The sequence below is a fragment of the Equus quagga genome, chromosome 1 (assembly GCF_021613505.1).
Source record: "Equus quagga isolate Etosha38 chromosome 1, UCLA_HA_Equagga_1.0, whole genome shotgun sequence".
Classification (NCBI taxonomy): domain Eukaryota; kingdom Metazoa; phylum Chordata; class Mammalia; order Perissodactyla; family Equidae; genus Equus; species Equus quagga.
In genome coordinates this window covers 162,986,181-163,007,968 of record NC_060267.1, presented here as the reverse complement: position 1 = coordinate 163,007,968, position 21,788 = coordinate 162,986,181, and the positions used below count along the sequence as shown (strand labels likewise).

The 21,788-nt window shown below is 35.3% G+C and overlaps 1 protein-coding gene across 1 annotated transcript in view; it reads right to left on the bottom strand.

Moving 5' to 3' along the window:
* The window catches only part of TBC1D5 (TBC1 domain family member 5), a 562,315-nt gene that overhangs the window by 420,805 nt on the left and 119,722 nt on the right, over positions 1-21,788 (bottom strand). Inside the window, exon 3 of the mRNA XM_046674041.1 lies at positions 6,799-7,001. The gene's annotated coding sequence lies outside the window, so the exon portion shown is untranslated. The remainder of the gene's footprint in view (positions 1-6,798; positions 7,002-21,788) is intronic.

Below are 21,788 nucleotides of genomic sequence, written 5' to 3'. Positions count from 1 at the left end.
TCTTCCAGAAGCCTTATGGTTTCAGGTCTCACCGTTAGGTCTTTGATCCATTTTGAGTTTATTTTGGTGAATGGTGAAAAAGAATGGTCGGTTTTCATTCTTTTACATGTGGCTTTCCAGTTTTCCCAGCAGAATTTGTTGAAGAGACTTTCTTTTCTCCATTGTATGCTCTCAGCTCCTTTGTCAAAGATAAGCTGTCCATAGATGTGTGGTTTTATTTCTGGGCTTTCAATTCTGTTCCTTTGATCTGTGCACCTGTTTTTGTACCAGTACTGTGCTGTTTTGATTACTGTAGCTTTGTAGTATGTTTTGAAGTCAGGGATTGTGATGCCTCCCGTTTTGTTCTTTTTTCTCAGGATTGCTTTAGAAATTCGGGGTCTTTTGTTGCCCCATATGAATTTTGGGTATCTTTGTTCTAATTCTGTAAAGAATGTCATTGGGATTCTGATTGGGATGGCGTTGAATCTGTAGATTGCTTTAGGTAGAATGAACATTTTAACTATGTTTATTCTTCCAATCCATGTACATGGAATGTCTTTCCATCTCCTTATGTCGTCATCCAATTCTCTCAGAAAAGCCTTGTAATTTTCATTATACAGGTCCTTCACTTCCTTAGTTAAATTTACCCCAAGGTATTTTATTCTTTTTGTTGCGATTGTGAATGGTATTGTGTTCTTGAGTTCTTTTTCTGTTACTTCGTTACTGGAGTATAGAAATGCTACTGATTTATGGAAATTGATTTTGTACCCTGCAACTTTGCTGTAGTTGTTGATTGCTTCTAAGAGTTTTCCAATGGATTCTTTGGGGTTTTCTATATATAAGATCATGTCGTCTGCAAACAGCGGGAGTTTCACTTCTTTCCTCCCTATTTGGATTCCTTTTATTCCTTTTTCTTGCCTGATTGCTCTGGCCAGGACCTCCAGTACTATGTTAAATAAGAGTGGTGATAAAGGGCATCCTTGTCTCGTTCCTGTTTTCAGGGGGATGGCATTCAGTTTTGCCCACTGAGTATGATGCTGGCTATGGGTTTGTCATATATGGCCTTTATTATGTTGAGGTAGTTTCCTTCTATGCCCATTTTGTTCAGAGTTTTTATCATAAATGGCTGTTGGATCTTGTCAAATGCCTTCTCTGCATCTATTGAGATGATCATGTGGTTTTTATTCCTCAGTTTGTTGATGTGGTGTATCACGTTGATTGATTTGCGGATGTTGAACCATCCCTGTGTCCCTGGTATGAATCCCACCTGATCATGATGTATGATCCTTTTCATGAATTGCTGAGTTCTGGTTGCCAAAATTTTGTTTAGAATTTTTGCATCTATGTTCATCAGTGATATTGGCCTGTAGTTCTCTTTTTTCATGGTGTCCTTGTCAGGTTTTGGTATCAGCGTGATGTTGGCCTCATAGAATGTGTTAGGAAGTGTTCCATCTTCCCTAATTTTTTGGAATAGCTTGAAAAGGATAGGTATTAAATCCTCTCTGAAAGTTTGGTAGGATTCCCCAGGAAAGCCATCTGGTCCTGTGGTTTTATTCTTTGGGATGTTTTTGATTGCTGTTTCAATCTCTTTCCTTGTGATTGGTCTGTTCAAATTGTCTGCCTCTTCTTGAGTGAGCTTTGGGAGATTGTAGGAGTCCAAGAATTTATCCATTTCCTCTAGGTTATCCATACTGTTGGCATATAGTTTTTTGTAGTATTCTCTTATAATCCGTTGTATTTCTGCGAAGTCTGTTATTTCTCCCGCTCATTTCTGATCTTGTTTATTTGAGCTTTCTCCCTTTTTTTCTTTGTAAGTCTGGCTAGTGGTTTGTCAATTTTATTTATCTTCTCAAAAAACCAGCTCTTTGTTTCATCGATCCTTTCTACTGTCTTTTTCATTTCAATAATATTTATTTCTGCTCTGATTTTTATTATTTCTCTCCTTCTGCTGACTTTGGGCTATATTTGTTCTTTTTTCTCTAGTTCAGTTAGGTGTACTTTAAGATTGCTTATTTGGGATTTTTCTTGTTTGTTAAGATGTGCCTGTATTGCGATGAATTTTCCTCTTAATACAGCTTTTGCTGTATCCCATATGAGTTGGTATGGCATGCTATCATTTCCATTTGTTTCCAGGTAGTTTTTTATTTCTTCTTTAATTTCTTCATGATCCATTGCTTGTTCAGTAGGGTGTTATTTAGTCTCCACATCTTTGTGCCTTTCTCAGCTTTTTTCTTGTAATTAATTTCTAGCCTTATAGCACTATGATCAGAGAAGATGCTTGTTATTATTTCAATTTTTTTAAATTTGTAGAGGCTTGCCTTGTTTCCCAACATATGGTCTATCCTTGAGAATGTTCCATGTGCATTTGAGAAGAATGTGTATTCAGCTCTTTTAGGGTGAAGTGATCTATATATGTCTATTAAGTCCAATTGTTTTAGTTTTTCATTTAGCTCCACTATTTCCTTGTACATTTTCTGTCTGGATGATCTGTCAATTGATGTGAGTGGGGTGTTGAGGTCCCCTACTATTGTTGTGTTGTTTTTAACATCTTCCTTTAGGTCTGTTAATAGTTGCTTTATGAATTTTGGTGCTCCTGTGTTGGGTGCATAGATATTTATAAGCATTATTTCTTCTTGATGAAGTGTCCCTTTGATCATTATATATTGTCCCTCTGTGTCTCTCTTTACCTGTCTTATTTTGAAATCCACTTGGTCTGATATAAGAATTGCAACACCTGCCTTTTTTTCCTTGCTATTAGCTTGAAGTATTGTCCTCCACCCCTTCACCCTAGGTCTGTGTTTGTCCTTGGGGTTGAGGTATGTTTCTTGGAGGCAACAAATTGTTGGATCTTGTTCTTTAATCCATTTTCCCACTCTGTGTCTTTTTATTGGAGAGTTCAATCCGTTTACATTGAGAGTGATTATTGATGCATGTGGACATAATGCTGTCAATCTGTCGCTCATTATCTTGTTTTCCTGCGTTTCTTTTCCTGTGTGCTTTAGACTACCCATTTAATACTGCAATTTCTTATGCTGGGTTTCTTAGATTTTTCCTTATTTATGATTTGTGACTCTGTTCTGTATTTTATTTTAGTGTCTACCTTGAGGTTTGTATTTAGAATCTCGTGTATAATATAGTCTATTCTCTGGTGGTCTCTTACTTACTTGACCAATACTGATTTAGACCCTTTGCTGTTCCCCTCCTAAATAGTTATTTTCATTTCTTATTCCAACTTGTGTTATGAATTTGTAGTTAGAGTGATAAGATCATCCTTGCTTTGGTAGTTTCCTTACCTTTACCCTAATGCTATAGTTGAATATTTGCTATCCTGTTCTGGTTCTATCCATCGGTCTCCCTAGTCTGTGGATTATGTCCCCTTTCTCCCTTTTTTCTTTTTTCAGGTATGAGAGCCTTCTTGAGGATTTCTTGTAGTGGAGGGCTTTTAGTTACAAATTCCCTTAACTTTTGTTTGTCTGGAAAAGATTTAATTTCTCCCTCACATCTGAAGGAAATTCTTGCTGGGTAGACTATTCTTGGCTGAAGATTTTTATCTTTTAAAGCTTTGAATATATCACTCCATTCTCTCCTACCTTGTAAGGTTTCTGTAGAGAAATCCATTGACAGTCTGATAGGGGTTCCTTTATAGGTTATTCTCTTCTTTTTTCTTACTTCCCTGAGTATTCTTTCCTTATCTTTCCTTCTTGCCAATTTTACTACTATGTGCCTTGCAGTAGGTCTTTTTACATTGACAAATCTAGGAGATCTGAAAGCTTCCTCTACACACATTTCTCTGTCAATCCCTAGATTTGGGAAGTTCTCGTCAATGATTTCGTTAAGCACACTTTCTGCTCCATTTTTCTTTTCCACATTCTCGGAAATTCCTATGATCCTTATGTTCTTACTCCTCATTGAATCCACTATCTCTCGGGGATTTTCCTCATTTGTTTTAATTCTTAGTTCTCTTTCTTCCTCTGTCTGGAGCCATTCAGCCTATTTTCAATTATGTTAATTTTCTCTTCTATGGTGTCTACACAGGCATTCAGGGAATCAGTATTCTGTTTTATCTGGTCCATTGTGTTTTTCATCTCAAGTAATTCTGTTTGATTCTTCTTTATGATTTCAATCTCTTTTGTGAAGTAACTCCAGAACTCGGCTTGTTTCTCTATCTTTCTCTCTACCTCATTGAGTTTTTTGATTATAGCTGCTCTGAACTCATTATCACTTAGTTTACCTAATTCCAAGTCCTCAGGACTTAATTCTATGTTTTTATTGTTTTCCTTCTGTTCTGGGCCTTTTATAAATTGCTGGATGGTAGAGGAGCGGTTTATTCGCATGGTGGTAGAATTCGGTTGCAGTTACAGCCTGTCGCCACTAGATGGGGGTCGAGAGCCGCATGTTATGAGCTCTCCGCCTTCGGGCAAGATGGCTGCGCCCACTGGCTTTGCTGGGGGGGAGGGGCTGTTACTCACACGCGCCGGTCTGGGTTCAGATCAGTTCTGTTCTCTGGTCTCCCAAGGCCCTTGATTTATGGGGTCCCCGCGGACGGAAGCTTTCCCCCCATCAGCGGGTCTCCACTGAATCAGCGGCAGGAGTCCTGGATGATCCTCTGGTCGCGCGGCCCGTACCCCGCTCCTTCCCAACCCGCGCCTCAGTGATCGCAGACTCTAGGGGAGGGAGCGATGTTCTCTCCTACCGTTCCAGCGCCTCCAAGGCCATCTGCAAGGTTTATGATCTCTGCCTTCTTGGTATTGTAGGTCTCTAACGTGTTGGCATTAGATTTATTCTCTGAAATTCAGTTTTTCCAATCCTTTGTTGTATTTTGGAGGAGAGAGATTCCCGAGTCAGCTCACCCCGCCATTTTGCCTGAGGTACTGCCTATGAACTTCCCTCTTAGAACTGCTTTTGCTGCACTGGATTAGGAATAATTTTTATCTTTTTTTTACTTTTCTATATATACCAAGCTTTCTAACACAATATCTCTCTTAACATCAGAAAAAATGCTTGCAATTTATTAAAAGTATAAAAATAGTAAATAAAATGGCAACGGGTAACAGAAGTGACAAGTCTGGAAAAGAATCTGGGTTATCCTAAGCTGATAATACAGGACTTAACAAGTTAAAAGTGTTTTAAACCAAGAATAATTTCAAGGCATCAGTATACACATACAATTTACACAGATAGAACGAATGAGAATAAAAAACTATACAACTTACTATAAAGGGCTGATTCTATCAAAGATTTGACCCCATTACAAATTTTGAGAACTGATCATTTGTACCTGTGTTCTTACTATACAAGAATGAAATAAGTGTTCTATTGTTTCCCAGCAATTACCCAGTTTTTCCACCAGGTCATTTGATAGCTTGTAGTGAATGGTGAGAGAGCACAGAGAAGACAGGAGAAAAGGCAGCTTGACTGAGACAGAAAATAAATCGCCTGATTGCATTTACTTTCCCAATAAGTCAGTCATGAACAAACATCTCAGTGATCTAAAGTATGGTTTTCGCAACTGAAAAGATGATCCATTATTGGATAGGGAAATACATTTAGTTATGGGCAGCAGCATCTAGTACACGAAATATACAAAAAAGAGAAAAAGGCACAACCTCCAGGTAGCTTGGGTAAGAAATGTTTCAATTTTTGTTTCATCTCTGTGGAAAATAGCTCATAAATGTAAAATTTATTTCTTACTATCGATTGTGGTAAAAAAAAAATTGTGAATGCTACCTATCTGACAAACCTTCAACTCTAAGTTGAATCACTCTAATTCTGCTACTCCTCTAACAAATTTAATGCATGTCTGGAGGTAGGGAAATAGGTGAGAAGGCAAGGGGAAGAGAAAAGGAAAGAGATATGGACACCAAAAGTGTTCCCTAAGGAATGTGCTAGAAGTCTGCTGCTGGGCAAACATTTTCAAAGCCCCCCAAAGGCTCACTTAAAAAAGAATGAAAAAACAAGGAAAACGAAAAGACTGGAAGCTAGTGAATAGATACAGGAGGTAGAAAGAAACCGATCAGGGAACCCCGTTAACTGTGTTAACAGAGACAACATAGAGTAACTGTGTTAGAGGGCAGCATTATTCCCTGAGGAAGCCTACAACATAAATCTGGCAGAAGTGTATAAATACACAAATATATACATACACACACACTTTTTGTACACAAATCTATAGCAGACATTACTAGAGTAAGGTGTTGTCACAGAATGAATGTTTATGTCCCCCCAAAACTTATATGTTGAAATCTTATTTTCCAATGTAATGGTATTAGTAGTGAGGGCTTTGCTAGTGATTAGGTAATGAGGGTGGAGCTCTCATGAATGAGATTAGTGCCTTATAAAAGATTCAAGAGAGCTCTCTCATTCTATCCACCAGGTGAGAACACAGCAAGATGGCTGTCTATGAACCAGGAAGCAGGCCCTTCCCAGACACCAATCTGCTGGTACCTTATCTTGGACTTCCCAGCCTCCAGAACTGTGAAAAATAAATTTCTATTTTTTTTTTAATTTTTTTTTAAAGATTTTTATTTTTTTTCCTTTTTCTCCCCAAAGCACCCTGGTACATAGTTGTATATTCTTCATTGTGGGTCCTTCTAGTTGTGGCATGTGGAATGCTGCATCAGCGTGGTTTGATGAGCAGTGCCATGTCCGCGCCCAGGATTCAAACCAACGAAACACTGGGCCACCTGCAGTGGAGCGCACGAACTTAACCACTCAGCCACGGGGCCAGCCCCTCTATTGTTTATAAATCAGCCAGTCTATGGTATTTTTGTTATGGCAGCCGGAAAAGACTATGTACATTTTGCATAAATATATGCTTACCTTTCAGGAGAAGTTTACTGATCCACAAATCTATTTGACAATTGAAAATGCATGCTGCTCTTCTTATGGGTCAAAGATGACTTCAGGCTTGGTACAACAGAGTTCTCCAAATACAAGTCTCGGTTGGCAAACAGGAAATAAATCAAGAAATAGAGATCGGCTGAGTTCTCCCTCAACTGAGCTTCTGGAAAAACAGCAAATACCTAGAAAAATAAGTAAGTAAAATAGTTTCAAATATTCTTATTCCAGAAGGAAAGGTAAAGCAAAGCAAACAATGCAAAAGCAGGCTGAAAATATTTGTCATAATATTTTATGCTCTTAGGGGACAAATGTTAGCCTACTCATTAATCACTCTTTTCATCACCTATTTTAACTCCTGGAAGAAAGGGAGTCATTTTATAATACCTATGATAAAAGGCATTATAATACAAAAAAAAATCCAAAACATCGCAATATAAAACAAATTACCTCTTACTTCATTTCATTGAAATGATAAAAAAGTGTTCAAATAATGAACACGCTATTCTAATATATAGTAAAATAATATCAAGTATTAAAATCACATAAAATAAAAAGTGGAAATTAGATATTTGAAATTAAATGTGAAAAAAAAATTCCAGGGAAAATAGATTCCAGAACACTAATAAAATGTAAAATTAGAATACAGATGTTTCAGTGTGGCAAGTAAATATTATATGTAAATTAAAAATTAATTTCCATACTCTTTTTGCCCAGAGAAAAAAAAATCTTATCATCTTTAGTAACATACTTCTACAAATTATATGACATAAATATATCTACATAAAATCTGCAAGAATGACAACTGAATTTCCTAAATAACTACCCAATTTAAGTAAAGGATTTCTTAATAAATTACTAAACATATTATTATCACTCTCCTCTAGATTTCTTTCTATATTAGCTTTCTTTCTTAGAGCTTATTGGCGGCTCAGCATATGTACAAAAGGTCAACAGCAGCTAGGTAACATAATGCAAAACATAAATCAATAACATAGAACTGAAAAATATTATAAGAGATGTAACTGAAACCTACTGACATTCAAAAGACAGTAATTTCTTAAAACATACTTTAGCATCATATGCTACTAAAACCAAATAACAAACTATGATTTCTAAAGAATACAAATGCATGTGGCATTGATCTCTAGACAGATTTCCAGAAACTGTTTTATGCTCTTGTGATAAATACAATTCATGTTTTGTTTGTTTGATAAAGAGAATGATTTATCACATTGTGATGTAGTATTTCCTTATTTTAACTTTCAAGCTTATCCAGAAAGTTACAAACAACACGTTTCTAAATTATGTAACATGCTTATGGAAAATATCTAAATATTGTCAGTGGTTCCTTGGACAACAATATAGTTACATGGCTTCTCTGTACGGTTGAACTAAAAACTGCTACATCACTAAAATAAAGCATGTCTCTATTTTTCATCTTTCCCTTGTAAAAATACAGACCATTTTTATTCTATGGATGACTCTTTAGAGTGAAAGACATTCAAATCTCTTTCAATTATCCCAACATATGTGTATCTGATGAATGTTTATGCAACACTTAATATATATTGCCAGACTACTGTGTCAATACTGTTCAGAGAACGATGGCTATTTCTTCAGAAAGTGTGACGGTAACCAAAAGAAAAAGTGACACTACAATCAGTGTCCTGAGTAGTTGTAATTTGTTTTGTTTCTAAAGACACACTTTACACCCAGGTCAATTTTACATTTCTTACACTGCTGGGATTGTAATTTACCTTCTTGTTCTGACAGGATATATCCAATAAAAGATCTCATTGACATCCACCAGAGAAACCAAGGGAAGAAAAAGACTAAAGGCAGAATTAGGAAACATGGAAGGCTCTCTGTACAGTAATGCTGTATGAAACAACCAAACACCCCCAGCAATCCATATGCAGAAGGAATGTTTACCATAGTTGCACTGAAAGGATCTATCAGTTCTTTTTCTAGTTATTCCCTATGGAATTGCATAAATATTGAGAAATCTAGAAATAGATATACACATGCACATATAAAAATTATTGTCAGTGTATAAGTTACTGCTGCCCTGGGACTGCAATAATTTATGTAACATCTGTTTTCATATTTTTCTAATTTTTTTCCTAATTAACATGCATATTTAACGCATAAATGCCCAGACCACCTCTTTTTTCTGCTGACTATGCCTCTTTATTTTTGAAGTTGTGCACTCCTAGGGAGAATTCAGGATAGATGGAAATCAAAATCTTATTGAAAGCACTAATTTTAAAATGTAAACAACAGTACTAAACGAATTTTCAAGAAAATACTAAAGTCTTTAAGAGTTTTCACAGAACATTTCAATGTGCCAATAATAGTCATGCAGTAAATTAAGGTCCAAATACCAAAAAGCAACATAAAAGCATAATTCCAATATTGTATTAATCTTCCTGATTTCTTTTTCACTTTTATAAGAGCTGAGAAACCTATTATAACATCTATGATTTCTTGTCTTTGTGAGTTTTGGTAGTACTTCAAAAATGTTATGCCTTAGGCAACTAACATAAATGAACACATTCCATACAGTAAACATCAAGAAGTGTGTAACTGATTATATCTTTTTTGAATTGTAAACTTCAAATACTGTGCAGATGTGAAGAAAGGGGAAAGGTTTTTACTCTAAAGCTCACTCAAGTACAATCAACTTCTGGAAGTTCTCAATCTGTACTGGGAAATTCAAAATTGAAATATTACTAATCTTTATTTTTAACAGACAAAGTAAAATTAGAGGCTGATCAAACTAATGCTACAATAACTAAAATATTCCCAAATAACAATGCTTAACATGCCAACACTGTGACTCCATCTGTACTTACCTAACTTTAGAATTAATCACTTTGTATTTTAATTACCTAGTTATGCATTTCAATCAGCCATTTAATATTTCTTATCAGTTTATAGGGGTGTTCTAGGCCTTTTAGACACTGAAATTGTCTTAGCTCTTCTACAACTAACATTTTACTTGGGGAAACAGACAGTATCCAATAATCATGCAAATACATAATTGCAAACAGAGATCAATGCTATTAAAAATATGGGGGCTGGGGGAAAGCCATGAGATTTTATAACAGGAGACTTGATTTAGCCCAGAGTTCAGCAAAGACCTAAAGAGGAGATCTGAAAGCTATGGAAAGTGCTCCTGGGCACAGCAAGTGCAAAGGTCTAAAGCAGTAATGAGATGAGCACATTCAAAGTCAAGAAAGAGAGGCAGAGACAGGGAAAGGCTAGACAGGGAAAGTATGTGAAACAAAATGGGGCAGAAAAAGTAAGTAAGGCAAAATCATGGAATGGTTTTAAACAAGGTATGACAATCAACTGTACACTGAAAAAAATATCAAACTTGGCTGAATTACAGAGAGGGGCAAGAGGAGGCAGAGGAGGAGTTAGGTCAGAGATGACAGTAACTTAGACTAAGGTGATGGTGATGAAGACGGAGAACAACAAGTAGAAAGAGATTTATAGAAGAACAAACAGCAGAATTTAGTGAAAGACCAAATTTTGTGGAGGATGCCAATGGATAGCAATTGTGCTCACTGACGACAGGAACCCTGGGAGAAGATCAGTCTGTTGGAAGACAGAGCCTAAGTTTAGCCCTGGACATGTTTAGGAGTTATCTGTTGCAGACGTCCTGTAGGCATTTCAATGTAAACATCTGGAGCTATAAGAAGAGTGCGGAGCTTTGAGAAAGGTCTGGGCTAGAATCAAGTGTAGATTTTACCAGAAGATGGATAGTAAAAAAAGAGGCCTACATTCTGTGTCCAAAGGAAAATTCCTCCACACATCCAGTATCTTCCTCGTTTCTAGCTATCATACCACATCAGAACAGGAAAATACATATTTCATAATTTGACAAACTCACTTAGCCTATAATTGGTTAACTCCAATAAGTTGCTAAATAATAGTCATCATTTTACTGAAAAGCCTACTCTGGGACCGAAGTATAAAAACAGACTGAAGCACTCCAAAAATGTGCTTCCAGTCACTAATCCTCACAATAACCTCAGAGTTTAATAATTATTGTGCCTACTTTTCAGACGAGGTAGCTGAAGTTTAGGGAAGTATATAGTCGCTGGCAAAACCAGTAAGTGATAGAGGCATACTTCCAGGCCAGAGCCACCACAGCCCATGTTCTTTCCACTCAAAAGGAGGGTAGCATGTATAGTGCCAAGAGTCTGGGCTTTAAAATAAATCACCCTCAGTTTAAACTCTGGACCCAGAAGACTACTTAAGCTCTCTTACACGTCCTCACCTGCAATTCCTCTCTTGCTAGGAAATATTGACATTTTAGGAAACATGTGAAGCCTCTATCACAGTCCACTGAGTTGTAAATCGCTAGTAACATGACATGTTCCTTCACCACAGGAGTGCCAACTGACAGAGGACTTTGAGCAGAAACTAAGGATGATACCGAAAACTTTGGAAATTTCACAGTATAGGGCATGGAACAGCTACCTCAGCTCAACTCTGTTTTCCCCCAACTGGGGAAGAGTAGCTTCCATGAAAAGGAGCCAGAAGCTAATATCATAAGAGCTGTCAATAGAGAATTCAGCAGTGGTTCTAAAATTTTACTGTGCATAAAAATCAGCTAAGAAGCTTCTTAAAATGGAGATTTCCAAGCAGACCCTCTCAAAGAGTCTGATACCACAAGAAATAGATGACTCTTCAAGTTTTCTAAAAGAGAACTACCAACAACCACCATTTTCCATTCTTCAGGCACATAATTTTTAAATTATTCATTGAATGTATATATTACTTCATTTAGTCCAATTAAATTGTACCCAACTTAATATTAAGATTTCAGATATTTTTCTGAACAACTACTATCAAGGTTCCCTTTCAGTAGAAAGAGGGATGATTAAACAAAAGCAGTTTTAGCTATACATAAAATACCTCCATCAGATTTGATTTTCCTTAACACAGATTTTAATCTTATGATTAAAACTAAGTCATTTAGGGATATATATGTCAAAAGATACAGAAATGTTTAAGAGAGATGAATGGTTCATAAAGAAAATTTTGTTGCAGAAGTTAACCTTTGGTTAATAAAACATATTATTGATTGGTAAAGAATCTTAGAAATATTTAAGAGGATCCAATATAGTAACAGTTCTCCAAAAAAATGGAATGAAAGCTTACATACAACCCTGCTCAGCAACACCAACGGGTTCTAACGTACACTAGTACCAAAGTAGCATTCAGGACAGAAAATGTCTACTGTATTTCCAGACACTTCAGATGACTTAAAAAAGTAAAGTATGTCCAGCTTCCCTTCCACATGAACCACATCTGTCACTATGGAAGTATACATTCTAGTCACTGTCCCAGCAGCTCCCATTAACCTGATCTACTGACATTGAGTCACGGCCGCCTTTAACAATATTCTAGTGGATCAGAGATTCTAGTAAGTTCCAAAACACCCAACTTTCACCCAAGGTTAACTGAATTTTAATTTTTAAATTTTGAAATGTCAAGACGAATGTTAGTCTTTCAAGGCTTATCTGTGAAGCTAAATGTGAAGAGTTACAGTTTAAAGTTTATTACACAGTATCGCCTTATATTCCTCTGAAGCAAAGAAAATACCCACTCAAGATCTCTTTCTGGTTTTTTTTAACCCCATGACTTACATGAAGACCATGATAGGGAATAGTAAGCCAAAGATAATAAAAGTCACTTAAAAAAGAGTAACAATAACATCAATGCTATACTAAGATACTGATATGTATATGGAATATCTCATTTAATGCCTCCTCACCTCCACTCCCCAACACCCCCCCCCCCAAAGAAAACAGCTAAGAGGAATTTAAGGACACTAACTTGTCCAAAATCTCATTGCTAACAAATGGTAACGCAGGGATTTGAACCCAAGTGATCTGAACTCAGAGTCCATTTATAACCATTCAGCATTCTACATCAATTTAAAGGCAATGAGACATGTAATTTACCCGACCATTACTTACTCTACTCGTGAACTCCCTTAACATTATAAACCTTTTTACAGCCAACGATGCCCAAAATACTGACACAATATAAATCTGTTCCTCTGGCTTTTATGGTAAATAAAGTGCTTCCAGGCTGTCCTAATAATAAAACATATCTTCACTTCCAAAATGACTCTTCACCTCATAACAGTATATAACATTCTTGTCTCCCAAATATTCATGCTCTTTTTTTCACTAACCATAGCTGGTACCAAATTAGATGCCACACTACCCTAAGCTCCAGGCAAAACAAAAACCAATGTACGTACAATGCAAGAGAATTTTTTGTGATTTGAAGATTATATCTTCTAATATTTCTCTTGATACCAACAAGATTACCTCTCTTCTCTACATCCTGGGTTCCACTTAGGATCAAGCTAGTTCAAATTAGCTTAAGTACAAGAATCACATTAGTCTCAATCACTGTTTAAACGAACCAAAAGAAGTTGGGTCAATTCTGAGAGTTGCTTTAGGCACTTGAGGTTCATTCCGATCTTGAAGACCAGTCTAAACACGCCATGAAAAGTTAGACCATTCCAGGAACTGTAGTTTCTCTAAGAAAGCTACAGATTCAACCTAACTCCAAGAGATGAAAAATTCTCTTAAGCTTGTGTAAGTCTTTGTCTATCTTCTGTGGCAGACATAAGGCATGGGATTTTTCAAAGTGGACATCCTTCACAGTACAGTAAGGACATAGGCACGTTTGTAATTTTAATTAAAGTATTAATTTTAATTTTTAATTAATTAATTAATTAATTAATTTAATTTTAATTAAAGTATTCCCTTAAGTATGTTCCCATAACTAAGATGAAAATAAATAAGATTTTTGAAGAAATTATTTTAGATTAAACAGGCTGAAACTTTAGGCACTGTCCATATAATTTTATTTTGTATTCTAAATTCCCAGTTCTAGACCTATTAAATTATTCCACATCTCATTAACTACTCCTCCTTATGTTATTCCATTTGTTTCAGAGTTCCTTTTTTGTAATCTATTGTCTTTCTGTAACATCACCTGTCTGTCACCTCTTAGCCAATAAACACTGTAATTTATCTTCTCAAACTGTGCAAAAAAACAACACATTGCACTGGAGGAAAGTCTATGAAAAGTAATCACTGTCCCAAATTGTTCTAGAATTCTAAGGAAGCTTTAGTTCTCAGAAAACAGAAGTGGACAAAACTAATTAAAACTAGAGAGAGAACAGATCATAAGTTAACCCTACAAAGGACTCAATTATTTAACACATACTTCTTTTGCTTTGTGGCTCATGACTTTCCCATCGCGTACTTTACTACCAAACTACTGTTCCTTTATTGATCTTTCTGTTAGCTCCTTTTCAAAAAGAAACAAAGGAAATCTAATGTTGCTAATCATTAGCAGCATAGAAAAATGGCTGAATCAATTATCAGGTATTTAGTCAGTATTTTAGATAGATAATTCCAATGGCAGTAGAGTACTAACAACCAATCTAGCACACAGCTATAGAAATGGAGGACTGAGATACAAAAGAACACGGGAAAAATGGTAGCACCTAGACACAGAAATGGAAGACGGGAAATAAGTTTAGTAAATTTCCAAGGTTTCTAATCTAGGAGTTAGGCAAATTATTTGTGCCATGAAAGAAATAAAAAAAGTGGGAAGAGAAAGGGATTAAGAAAAAAAGCACATACTATATCACTTCATATATATGCCACCTCGGTATCCTGTACCCGCAGAAAGGTATGCTGAGAACGAAAGGAAGGAAGGAATGATGGAATTTTAATCTTGCTAACCTTTATAACATTAAGTCAGTTGAATTCACTGACTAAAGTGAAGTTTAGAAAATAAATCTCACCACTAATTCCACAATTATTTGAGATTTTATTTTAGAAAGTCTCCTTAGTTCTAAACAACATTGCAAGCCTAGAAATATAACCAATTGAGTACTCTCTTTACAAAGTTGGCAAGTTATATAGGTATAAATAATCCAGCAAATTTTAAAGTTTGCATTAGGTTTCTTGTTTAGTAGATTTGAAACTAACACTCCAGCAAAATAAATACAAGAAGATCACACATGTATCAGTCCTTTCAATCTATTAACTCAACAAAACAGCAGTGACATTACTAATGTCACTTTTTTGATACTCAGAAGGGTAACTTTATAAATGTATTCTTAAAAACACTTTATTCAAGATTCCAAGCAAAATTATTACTATGGTCTCATATTGCAATAAAATATATAACACTAAGAATATTCAAAATCCCATAAGAAAAATGCTCCATAAGGTTAAAAGATTATAAATTGGTGAAATGAAAAGAAGAAAATCATAAATATGATAAACATAATATACCAAAACTTTTGGTTTTATAACCAAAATTGGTTATAAAGTTGTTTTTAAAATTAATGTTTTCTATTTTGGATACTGGAAATTCAGCAAGAACTCTAATGCAGTTGGTTACTATTACTCTCCAAAGGCAGAAGCACAAACAAGGCACCCAATTCTAAGGATATTAAAAAAAAAAAAATTGCCCAAAGTCATCTTTTAAGAAACGACCCTTGAAGTCTTTTGTGTTTATCTTTACAGTTATTTCTCTCATCTTTATGGTTATTTCTCTCATCCAAGTTAGAAGGGGGAGGTGACTACCATGTTCCTATAAGGACAGGTTTAAAAAAGTTTGTTGAAGGTTTCAAAAAGGCTGGTAACCCTACATCGTGAGACATTCTTCCCAGTCCTCAATACTGGACCACTTATTGCATAAGTGAGTGAACAAGTGGGTCATCTTCCAGAGCAATATTTGTGGAAGGAAGAAAAAAGCCCTATAGACTAGGTTACCTAATCTAAAACTGTTGCTGCTTTTAAAACATGATGGCCTAAATATTCATTGAAATACTACTATCTTTCAATGAAAACTTTCAGAAATGGCCTTATCTAAAGACTACCAATATGGAAAATGTACTTTTAAACTTGTAACTGCCCTTCTGAGCAATGCCTGATGATATTAATTTCTCAGCCCATGATATTTGAGGTGGGGGTGAGGGCGAGGGAAGATGTCCCAAAAGACAGCCTCTTCTTTAGAAAATGTCATTTTATTTAACGCCCATAACAGCTCTATGAAAAAGTCTTAATACCATTATTCCCATTTATAAAGATGAAAAAATGCTGGCATTGTTAACTAAACTTATTTAATACCATATGCAGGTCTATGACACTCCACAAGCCATACCCTTTATACAACATCAAAATGCCTTCAAGTATACCTATGAGTGTAATATAAATCAAAATCGTGTGGTGAATTAAAGTGATTTCTTTATCTCTATCTCACTGGAGTACCTTGAAAACCTACCATTGAGAGTGAAGTTTGTGTCCTCTAACCACGTACCATGGGCTCATAACATTGAAATCTGTGATTCATGGAGCTTAGACACCAATTTATCTACTTATTTTCACTCTGAAATACATTATCTCTTGCATTCAGTACTACAGGAAGGCTCTCTCTGAAAATGTACCTAGCCAAGCTCTGTGCTTCAGTTGATGTGGTAGGCATTAATGTAAGATTAAACTTTCTAAACTACAAATTCCGAGTTTTCAATATGTTATCGTTGATAGACCATACATACATATACAATTGAGAATAAGACTTCTTTAATTGCATTTCTTCTCAAATATCCCTAAAGCCAGTGTGCAGATTAGCCAGACAAAGCCAAGATATATCCTGAGACTCCTTAGTATAAATGCAATGAATACAGAAATCCTAGAATAAGTCTTGAAATACAAAATTACCATAATAAGAATAAATGATAGTGGGGCCTGGCCCATGGCCAAGTGGTTAAGTTCGGGCACCCCGCTTTGACGGCCCAGGGTTTCACAGGTTCAGATCCTGGGTGCAGACATGGCACTGCTCATCAGGCCATGCTAAGTCGGCGAGCCACATGCCACCAACTAGAAGGACTCACAACTAAAATATACAACTATGTACTGGGGGAATTGGGGGATAAAAAGCAGAAAAAAAAAAGAAGAAGATTGGCAACAGTTGTTAACTCAGGTGCCAATCTTTAAAACAAAAAAAAAGAAGAAGAAATGACAGCAAAACTAGAAAATTCAGATCTGTGGCCTATTTCCATCCTCTCCCCTAAGCTGACATAACCAATTGGAAAGGGTTCCAAAGAGATTACTAAAGTATCTCCTAAAGGCAATTCCAGAATTTCCTTATGAAGAACTCGTCAGTTTTGCCAGAGGGTTAGACTTGTTTTGACACCTAACAGAGTTCCTTAGTCAGAATATGTGTAAAACAGGGCAGTAAGTTTATAATTAAGCCACTTCTTCTAGCTCTCACAACAAATAATGTTGACCAGAAAACAGAGCTCACGTGGTAATAAGCTTCAATCATGGATATATTTATGTTTTGTATAAATCATTTTTAGGAAATAGATTGGTAAATCATTTTAATTCTCAAGCATGAGAATTAAAAGAAAATAACTTTTAAAAATACTGTAGTGTATTTTCTTTTGACTATGATTACTCTATTTTGACCCTCAGTAGCTTAGTCTATTTGGAGCTGTATTTAACCAAGATTTGGTGCCTAGAAACCACTTCATATAACTTTATTAATCTGCTAAGAGCCATGATATTTTGACTTGAACTTAGTCTCAGGCTTCCACATGCCCACAACACCCATCTTTTGATTAGTACAGTTCTCTTCTGAGCTAATCTATCTTCTTAAACAAAAACCTCTCATCAAAACAAAAACTCTTCACAAAGCAGCTGAGCTGCATTTCTTAACGGACTGGCCTTCCTAGCTTCATATAATTAACAATCTCAGGGTGTCTTTGCATGAATGAATGACTCACTAACTTGATTTTTTTTCCTAAGTGTGAGGCGACAGTAGTATACACATAACATTAGAGAGAACTAATCACAAGTAGAAGTTATATACAACGTGGGTTTTTTCCTTCTTCTCCCTACAGCCCCCCAGTACATATTTGTGTATTTTAGTTGTGGGTCCTTCTAGTTGTGGCATGTGGGAGCCCACCTCAGCATGCCTTGATTGAGTGGTCCTAGGTCCGCACTCAGGATCCGAACTGGCGAAAACCTGGGCTGCAAAGCACACAAACTTAACCACTCAGCCACGGGACCAGCCCCCTAACTTGATTTTTTAAAACAAATATTAGTCACATAATACTAAAAACTTACAAAACCACACAATTCAAACACACACAAGCAATCTTATAACACTCTAAGGACCATGTACGTCAGAAAATCCTACAATTTTTCAGGACTTCAAATCTTAGCAGAACTCAATTATAAGTATTGCACTGAATTACATGTACTAAAAATGTCTAGTTTATTGGGCACTTTTAGCAACTAGAATTCTGCTCAACAGCACTTCTGATTTTTAGAACTTAAAGTACATTTTAATCACCCCACAAAGGTTAAATTGAAGAAGATTTTGTTTGGGCACAGAAAACAGGACCAAATATTTTTAAAAAGGAAAAATGATCATCTTTTAGTAACCAGAAAACCTGATCATGTAGGAAAACAAAGTTCACCATATGTGGGAGTTCATTTTATCAACTTGTGTGATGAAAACATCAGGAAAAGCGTGCTTCATTTTTGGGAAGCATAACAGTAAATATTAACACGCTCCACTGCAACAGACAAATCTTGTGAGGCTTCTGTGAGTTAAAAAAATAAAACGGGGGGCGATTTTGTTAACATCCAATAACGCAATACAGAAATTATATTTCTATGTGTATTAATAGATGTTTTCATGATACTGAATAGACTTTTTCACACAAAGATGAACATCATTCACCAAATTGTTGTGACTACTGTATCATACTCTGAAAAAAATGATAAATCATTTAAGCCTGCTCTGTAGTTCTAGGCACATTTATCTTGCTAGTCTCCCTCTTCTAAACTGTGATAGAACAAAACACAAGAAAAACAGGTCTCTTATTCCATCATTACCCTACTGCTCACCTCACTGCCCCTTCCCCCATAAAGTCAATCATATAAGCTCCTACTGTAGGGTCTAATTTTCCTCAAGTATCTTTATTTTTTTTTTTTTACTAAAATCTTGGTTATCTACACTATATGGAACATAAGAATATTATAATTACTGGTAATGCAAAATAAAGAACTGATACAGTATTTCAATAGGAAAAATTATGATTAGTAATTATTACTTTATATAGAAATTTTATATAATAATTTTTAGAATATACAAATGAAATTTAAAAAATAATTAGCATAAGAAAGGTTTAATTTAATGTAATTAAATATGAGAGAATGTCCTTCAGAGGAGAAAAGTTAAATATAGCACTATATAATAATAAACCTTTGCAAGGGTTCAGCTCACACATTTTAAAAATCTTTTTGTTAAAATCAAAATATACACTTGAACAGGTCATTTCTATACCAAACAAAAACAAAAACAATAACCCCAAACTAGTAAATCATATCACAGCCCCGAAAGAAGGATCCCAATACACACCAATAGCTTCAGATAAAAAAGGAAATTTCAACTCTGGCCATTCTGCTTAACATAATATGAAAGAGGGGGAAACTGAGAAAAAGTAGCTTAATCAAATTCCTCTCCAACATTTAATTCCATTTTACTGAAGAGAAGTATTAATCATGCAAAAGTTTCTACAGCTATTAGAATTAAATCAGGTATTTTCCTGAATATCTTTTTGGAAAGTAATATACAGATAATATCCTCAGACAAGAGAGATGATCTGAAAAGTCAGGTAACTATTTTTTAAAATAGTAATAATTTTTTTAAATCATTATTTGCAAGAAATTTAGAAGAGTATCATTAGATTGAGGTAATTAAAACTCACTGATACAAATTGCAATTTATAATATTTTCTCAATAACATCTAGCATGCACTATAAAAAAATTCCATATATGGTAGTGAATAAAAATGGAATACAAATTTAATCCATTTTCAAGTTTTACATAATGACCGGTAGTGGCTTGTAGCCTTCCTCCAAGATGACTAATACTTTTACTTGGAACTCTATATAAAATTTGAATCCACATTATTAATCTTTCTGTACTCATTCTAAGTAATAACTTAATATACCTGCATGTAACTATAAATATGTTTTCTTTTTTATATTTGTAACCTGTAGTTATCAGCGATTACAAAGGAAAAGAAACCAAGGTTTAGCTTAAAAGAAAAAAAGGTTGGAATACATTTGCAAATTCATAGGTGACCCTCTCCCCAGTTCAGCTTCATTTCTGCTGCCTTCTGAAGAGCTGCAATCAGTACCGCAGCCTGCAGGATTCAGAACAGGACCTACAGTAATCAAGGAGAAAAAGGACCACCCATTTCCTAGAGAAAAGACCAATAATCATCTTTTTGTTTATCAAATTTGCTAGAGGTTTTCTGTTGTTAAAATACTGCATGTTACACAACCCATTAGGAGCAAAACTATAGCATTATTTCAATAGATTCAGAAAAATATTTTGGTAATATTCAACACCATTCATGACTTTAAAAATTAAAAACAAATTTTAACTAGAAAAAGAAGAAAACTATCTTAAAACAATTAAGTGAATGAAATGCATCTTTCCAAAAATTTATAGCAAATACAATATATAATGGAAACACATCAGAAGCATTACCGTTTAGAAAAGAATGAGACACAGATGCTCACTATCACCACTTTTACTCGAGATTGTAGTAAAACCTCAGGACAGCACAGTAAGATAAAAAAATAAAATGAGCATAATGAGTAACAAAGGGAAGGAACAAAGTTGTCATTTTTTCAGATCTGATAGTCAAGAAATCCAAGAGAACCTGCAGACACTTCATTAGATTTAATAAGAGAATTCAGAAAGTTTGCTGGATATATATAAAAATAAGGTTTCTGATTTCTATTTAATATGTCTACTTTCCCTATTGTCTTTCATTTTTGTGTCTTCTACAGTTGGGTTAAGATTTCGTTAAGATTTACCAACCAGAACTACACAATTTATTAAGTGCTATGGTTTAATAACAATGGAATAATGTACCTCCCCTTTTCAGATTTGTTGCATTTTCATCGCTTTCTATGTGTATACCAATTGTTTCTGTAATTAAAATATCCTTTTGGTTACCATTTTGACCAGATCATCAGAATGGGCCAATATGTCCAGGTATACTCTAAAATGTCTCCAATATATCCCATTTCTTTCCTATATCAGAATAAACCAGTCACAGCTCATTATTCCTAGTAAAACATAGCCCAATTTACTTAAAATATCACTTTGCAGTTGCCAAAAATGAGAGCACTTTGCCACATCCCTGCCCAGTACCCAGCCCATGCAGCCTTCGGTGGTATCCTGCACTTATTCCTCACCATTTTCTTTACTAGCTTTTTGATTCCTAGACCTGAATATCGTGCAAAAATCAGGAATGTTTTACTGTATGCTTCCAGAAGGTTCCCACTGTTTATGTAAACCATTCCTTTTAAAAGGGCCTAACTTACCATACTTTTCAACTCCTATCTCTAATTTTGTTTCCAGTCCATGATGGATTTTTTAAATTATCACTTACTTATTTCACATTTTATAAACTTTTTCAAAGTTTAGCAAAATACTAGCATTACTTGCCTATTTATCTTTTCAAAAACTCTTTCCATTTTTCTTATGGGACTTTTTCTTCTTTTTGGAAAAACTGGCCCTGAGCTAACATCTGTTGCCAATCTTCCTCTTTTTTTCTCCCCAAAGCCCCAGTACATAGTGTTATAGCCTAGTTGTAGGTCATTCCAGTTCCTCTATGTGGGACGCCACCACAGCACAACTTGAGGAGCAGTGTGTAGGTCCGTGCCCAGGATCCCAAGCAGAGTGTGTGAACTTAACCACTAGGCCACGGGGCCGGGTGCTGGGACTTTTTTTTCAACATTATCTTCACAAAAGTATAAATTCCTTTTTATATAATTTCTGCCCTTTTTTGAATACTGAAATTGTTCTCTCAATGG